Raw genomic sequence first — 6,493 nt, forward strand, 5'->3', positions numbered from 1 at the left:
TGTCTGTCTCTTTCTGTCTGTCTCTTTACTTTGTCTTTTCACAATCTCTCTGTTTTCTGTTTCTCTGTCCCTCTCCCTGTCTCTGTCGATCTATCTGTGCGTATGTCTGTATTTGTCTGTCTATTTACCTGTCTGTCTGTTTCTCTGTCCCTCTCCCTGTCTCTGTCGGTCTATCTGTGCGTATGTCTGTATTTGTCTGTCTATTTATCTGTCTGTCTGTCTGTCCGTCTGTTTCTCTGTCCCTCTCAATGTCTCTGTCGGTCTGTCTGTGCGTATATCTGTATGTGTCTGTCTATTTACCTGTCATGCTGTCTGTTTCTCTGTCCCTCTCCCTGTCGGTCTATCTGTGCGTATGTCTGTATTTGTCTGTGTACCTGTATGTCTGTTTCTCTGTCCCTCTCAATGTCTCTGTCGGTCTATCTGTGCGTACGTCTGTATTTGTCTATTTACCCGTCTGTCTGTCTGTCTGTTTCTCTGTCCCTCTCAATGTCTCTGTCGGTCTATCTGTGCGTACGTCTGTATTTGTCTATTTACCTGTCTGTCTGTTTGTCTGTCTCTGTCTGTCTCAACCTTGTCTTTTCACTTCCTCTCTGCTTATGTTTCTCTGCCCCTCGCCCATGTCTCTGCCTGTCTGTCTCTGCGTATGTCTGTATTTGTCCATCTGTCTATCTTATCTACCTGTCTGTCTGTCTGTCTGTGCATTTGTCGATCTGTTCTCTCTCTCTCTCTGTGAAATAAACACCCACAGATACCGTTATAAAAAAATGTTCAAAGTTCTGTTCTCCTATAACCACTGCGTAAAGAATCGATTGAAGATGAAGTACATTTTGCTTTGAAATGTCCTATTTTGTGTGATCTTCGTGAAAAAATTATCCCAAAGAAATATCATACATATCCATATGTGGAGTGATGGCCTAGAGGTAACGCGTCCGCCAAGGAAGCGAGAGAATCTGAGCGTGCTGGTTCCAATCACGGCTCGACCGCCGATATTTTCTCCCCCTCCACTAGACCTTGAGTGGTGGTCTGGACGCTAGTCATTCGGATGGGACGATAAACCGAGGTCCCGTGTGCAGCATGCACTTAGCGCACGTAAAAGAACCCACGACATTGAAAGGGTTGTTCCTGGCAAAATCCTGTAGTAAAATACACTTCGACAGGAAAAACAAATCAAACTGCACGCAGGAAAAAAAAAAAAAAAAAAAAGGGGGGGGGGGGGTGGCGCTCTAGTGTAGCGACGCGCTCTCCCTGGGGAGAGCAGCCCGAATTTCACACAGAGAAATAATGTTGTGATAAAAAGAAATACAAATACAAATGCAAAATATTTATTTCGATTTAATTTGCTGATGGCATCTACGGATGACGGAATTATGGGTAATTTGGCATTGTATTCATATAAAGCTTTTCACTTAAGAGATATAGTTATATCATAATTAATGGCTATTGTTCTGGTAACAGACAATAATGCTGTTATCGCCTCTCATTCATATGGGGGGCTATGGCCTTAATGAATAAACCATCTGAATCTGAATCTGTCTCTCGCTCTCTCTCCTCTTTATCTATATAAAGCGTTTAAACAGCGAAGTGCCTTCGTAACGACATGAACATTCTGTGTATTTGTACTCGACTTTTCTTGTTTATCCACTTTCTAAGGGGCTATGGTCTTTATGACTAAAACATCTTCAGTCTTCATTCTCTCTCTCTCTCTCTCTCTCTCTCTCTCTCTCTCTCTCTCTCTTTCGGTCTCTGTCTATGTCTGTCTAGTCTGTGTCGCTCTTGCTTTCTCTGTTCTGTTGTTCCTACTATTTATTTAGGCTAGAATTTGAAAATAGTGGAAAGTGTGTTGCCCAAGTTACATTCCCCACTCTCTGTCTGTCTGTCTGTCTGTCTGTCTGTCTTCCTTTCTCTGTTTCCTCACCCCCACACCCCCTCTCCTCCCTTCTCTCTTTGTCACGCATGTATTTCGTATTGCTTCATGCTTACCGTCAGACAACAAACATGTTGTCATAAATCCCCCCCCCCCCCTTTTTTTTTCTTTTTTTTTTTAGAGGAGGAGGAGGAGGAGGTAAAATGTCTCTGCCTGTATCTTATGTATCTGAACTCCTAGGCTGACAGATCGTGGCTACTTAGTGTTCGAACTGCAGATCCTGAACGACTGATGAGGCAGGTATATCTTTCATTTCCAGGAATGATATATATATATATATATATATATATATATATATATATATATATACATATACATATATAGTCTTTCTCTCAGCCCCCTTCCCCATCCACACTCTCCCCGCATTGTAGACAACAACAAAAAAACAACAACAACAAAAACTCAGTACAATATAAATTAACAAATAATGAGGCCATGTGTGTGTTCTGTATTGTGCATGTGTTGTGTGTGGCTTGTTCGGTATTGAAAACGCTATGCCAGTCTTGAATAAAAGCTAATTTGTGTTTGCACATTTCTTCTGTCTTTGCTGCTGTGTGCACATGTCGGTATAAGGACAGGCCCGGGGCTTCCTTTTTTTTTTTTTTTTTTTTTTTTTTTTTTTAATAAAGGAAGTGTCTGGGTTTGTTCCAATGTACCTTTAAGTTACCTTTGTGCTAGCTGAATCGGTAGCGTAAGCAGCACTGACTTGAAGTTGTGTACCTTGTGAATGGAGAGAGTTACCACTCTTCACTATTCAGTACAATATAGTTTGCTTTTTTTGTTTTTTTGGATTAACTGACCATGGTTATAAAAAAAAGGGGGGAAATGTATGTGTAAAATATCACATATATATAAAAAGAAAAGAAAAAAAAAAAAGAAATGTAGACAGATGGTTCCAACACTACAAAGCCGGTCTGTCTGAGTGTGTCTGCGTGCGTGCCTGAAATAAGTGATTGAATGACACAGGAAACGAATGATGAGCGCCCGATGGCAGCCATCAGTCGGCTCTACCCAGGTAGGTAGCCTGGTAATGTTGTGCAAATAACCCCGAGATTGTAAAGCGTTCCGAGCTTGGTCTCCGACCGAGGACAGGCGCTATATAGATATCCATAGCATCATCATCATCATCATCGTCATCATTTCGTCATAAGTTTAACCCATTCAATCTAGGGGAGTTTAAATCCTAGGCAAGCTTTCACGACGTATTGATACGGGGGAAAAAAAACCCGACAACAACCTCAAAACAATATACTGTTGTTGTTTTTCCCCTCTAAATTACGTGGGGATGCATCCATAAGTTCTGTAAGAAGCTAGTTCCCGATTTTCTGTGCGGTTTATACATACATAGGAACGTGAAAACCTGTTTTAATGAGACGAACGAATTTTTAAACGGCAATACAAAGCTTGGGTATACAAGACTCAGTACGCTATGGAGGAAGGTGGCAGAACGGTTAAGACGCTTATCTGCCAATACAAGTGTCCGTTGAGGTCTGGGTTCCAATCCCTGTCTCACCATTTCTGGCAAAGTTTGACTGGATAATCAACAAAACTGAGCGTCTAGTCATTCAGATGAGACGATAAACCGAGGTCCCGCGTGCAGCGCGCACTTGACGCACTGGCAAAAAAAAAACAAAAAAAAACAAACAAACAAAAAAAAACGGATATCATGGCAACGAGAGTGGTGTCCTCTGACAAAATTATGCAAAAGAAGTCCACTGTGACACACACACACACACACACACACACACACACACACACACACACACACACATATATATATATATATATATATATATATATATATATATATATATATATATATATATATATATATGTGTGTGTGTGTGTGTGTGTGTAGCCAAGCGCTCAGCTGGCTGCAAATAAACATAGTTCAATTCACAGCGCAAGCCGAAAGCTGAGCTGTAGCAGACGCCTTTTTTTTCTTTTTTTTTTTTTTTTTTTTTTTTTACAGCGTACCTGCTGTCTTCCCATGACTCAGGCATAAAGCACGACGCCACTTTTGTAGCCGTCCCCTATTAGAACCACTCGGTTCAGTACACGGCTACACACACACACACACACACACACACACACATATATATATATATATATATATATATATATATATAGATATAGATAGATAGATAGATAGATAGATAGATAGATATATGCAAGCACTCAAGGCCTAACAAAGCGCGTTGGGACATGCTGTTGCTCAGGCATCTGACTAGCTGGTGTGGTGTAGCGTGTATGGATCTGTCCGAACGCACTGACACCTTCTTGATAAACTGAAACTGTAATTTATTATATCTTGATGTATTTACTTTTTTTTCTATTTAATTTTCTTATTCTATTTTGGTGTTTTACACAAACCAAGGATAGATTTTCAACGCAAAGCGTTTATGCGAAGGGAAAGAAATCCGGCTTCGGATCCACTCTGTTTACGCATACCCAGGTTCAAACACTCGACTGTTGGCTGCCGTTCTTTCTCTGTCTCTGGACCTTGGAATTGGAATGAACTTCCTCTTTCGCTTCGTCAGGTCTCCACACTCAGCTCTTTCAAGTCTGGCCTAAAAAAAAAACACCTCCTCCCAAAATAGCCTCCCTTCCCTGCCTCTTCCTTGTCTTCAGTTTTTCCAGTTTTTGAGTTATGCATGCGTGTGAATGACTGGTGCGAAAGCGCTTTGATTTGTCTCTGCACAAGATTCAGCGCTACATAAATACTATTATTATTATTATTAAGAAATGCACTTTGAAACGCACATGTGGTGCAACGTGTTATGTGTAGCCAAGTGCTCAGCTGGCTACTAACCGGAGTTCAACTCACAGTAAATGCCGCAAAGCGGAAGACAGTTTCACTGCAGTTACGGTGTCCAACCAGTGACATGAGGAGGAGGTAACTCTTGTGACGCAATGCGATCAAAGTTCAATAAGCACACATCAAGCATGTCGCACACACAGTCAGCTGCCTAAAATTCCACTGCAGTGTCTTCTTTCTTCTTCTTCTTCTATTCTTCTCCTCATCTATTATAACTGTTGTAAAATAAAACAATTGAAAACCCTTTTTGTGACTGGCCGTCTATATCCCAAGGCCGGTGCGTGCTTCTTTTCTGTCCTTTTACCTTTATAGTCTTTTAGTCTTCAGTAAATCAGTAATTAATTGTACCATCCCCTTTTACCCTAAAAAAAGAAAAAAAAAAAAATAAAAATAAAATTATATATATATATATATATATATATATATATATATATATATATATATATATATATATAACCGCTCGGTTCGTAACATTGACGGGCGCAACAGCCGAATGGTTAAAGCGTTGGACTGTCAGTCTGAGGGTCCTGGGTTCGAATCTCGGTAACGGCGCCTGATGGGTAAAGGGTGGGGATTTTTCCGATCTCCCAGGTCAACACATGTCATTATGTGCAGACCTGCCATGCCTGAGCCCCCTTCGTGTGCATACGGAAGCAGAAGATCAAACACGCACGTTAAAGATCCTGTAATCCATGTCAGCGTTCGATGGGTTATGGAAACAAGAACATACCCAGCATGCACACCCCCAAAAAAACGGAGTATGGCTGCCTACATGGCGGGGTAAATAAACAAAACGGTCATGCACGTAAAATGTTAAATGTTACATGTTTGTCTGAGTGTGTAGGTGTGCATGCCTGAAATCTGAATGAATGACACAGGAAACGAATGATGAGCGCCCAATGGCAGCCTGTTAGTCGGCTCTACCCAGGTAGGCAGCCCTGTTGTGCAAATGACTCCGTGTGTGTGTGTGTGTAAAGCGCTTAGAGCTTGGTCTCCGACCGAGGATAGGCGCTATATATATATTCATATCAATCAATCAATGAAAAAAACAACACGGCGACACGTGGATCAGTCCGCCCAGTTTGACACGTCCATGAAACTGACACTAAAACTGACACACACACACACACACCACACTAACCCCCCCCCCCCCCCCCCCCCCCAACTCCCACCTCCCCACCCATCCATCCACCCTAACGCCCTGCTAACATCAACCCACCCACCCACACACCCTCTAATGTCGACAAGCATTGCCGATTGTTTAGTCAGCACATCTCTGAGCCAGTGAAGCGTCCACGCCAAACGCCGAAAGAATAGAATAATGATTATTAATTCTATCAGCTAGATTATTATCATTTCTATCAGCTCGGATGACACCGTCTCAGACAGGCATATTAAGTAAAAAAAAAAAAAAAATAAAAAAAAAGGTCCGTGAATATGGGAAACCGGTGTAACGGTCAAAAACTGCCCCCTCCCCCAACCTGTTGGGATTTACCCCCCGGAGATATTCTGGGCTAAACCTCGAATGAATGAATTATCCCCGTGATCATTTGTGGCTAGTCGATACCCCCTACTCCCACCTAGTTGAAAATTAACCCCACCCCCTTTTTGTTTTTAAAGGATTAACTCTTTCATCGCCGAGTTTCTGTGTGAAAAAAAAACAACAACAAAAAACATACCTCAGCGTCCAATATTTTAGAAACGACGCTCTCAGACACAGGCTTCGGTTCATGTCAAAACAACAAGGAACT

The sequence above is a fragment of the Babylonia areolata genome, chromosome 34 (assembly GCF_041734735.1).
Source record: "Babylonia areolata isolate BAREFJ2019XMU chromosome 34, ASM4173473v1, whole genome shotgun sequence".
NCBI lineage: Eukaryota > Metazoa > Mollusca > Gastropoda > Neogastropoda > Buccinidae > Babylonia > Babylonia areolata.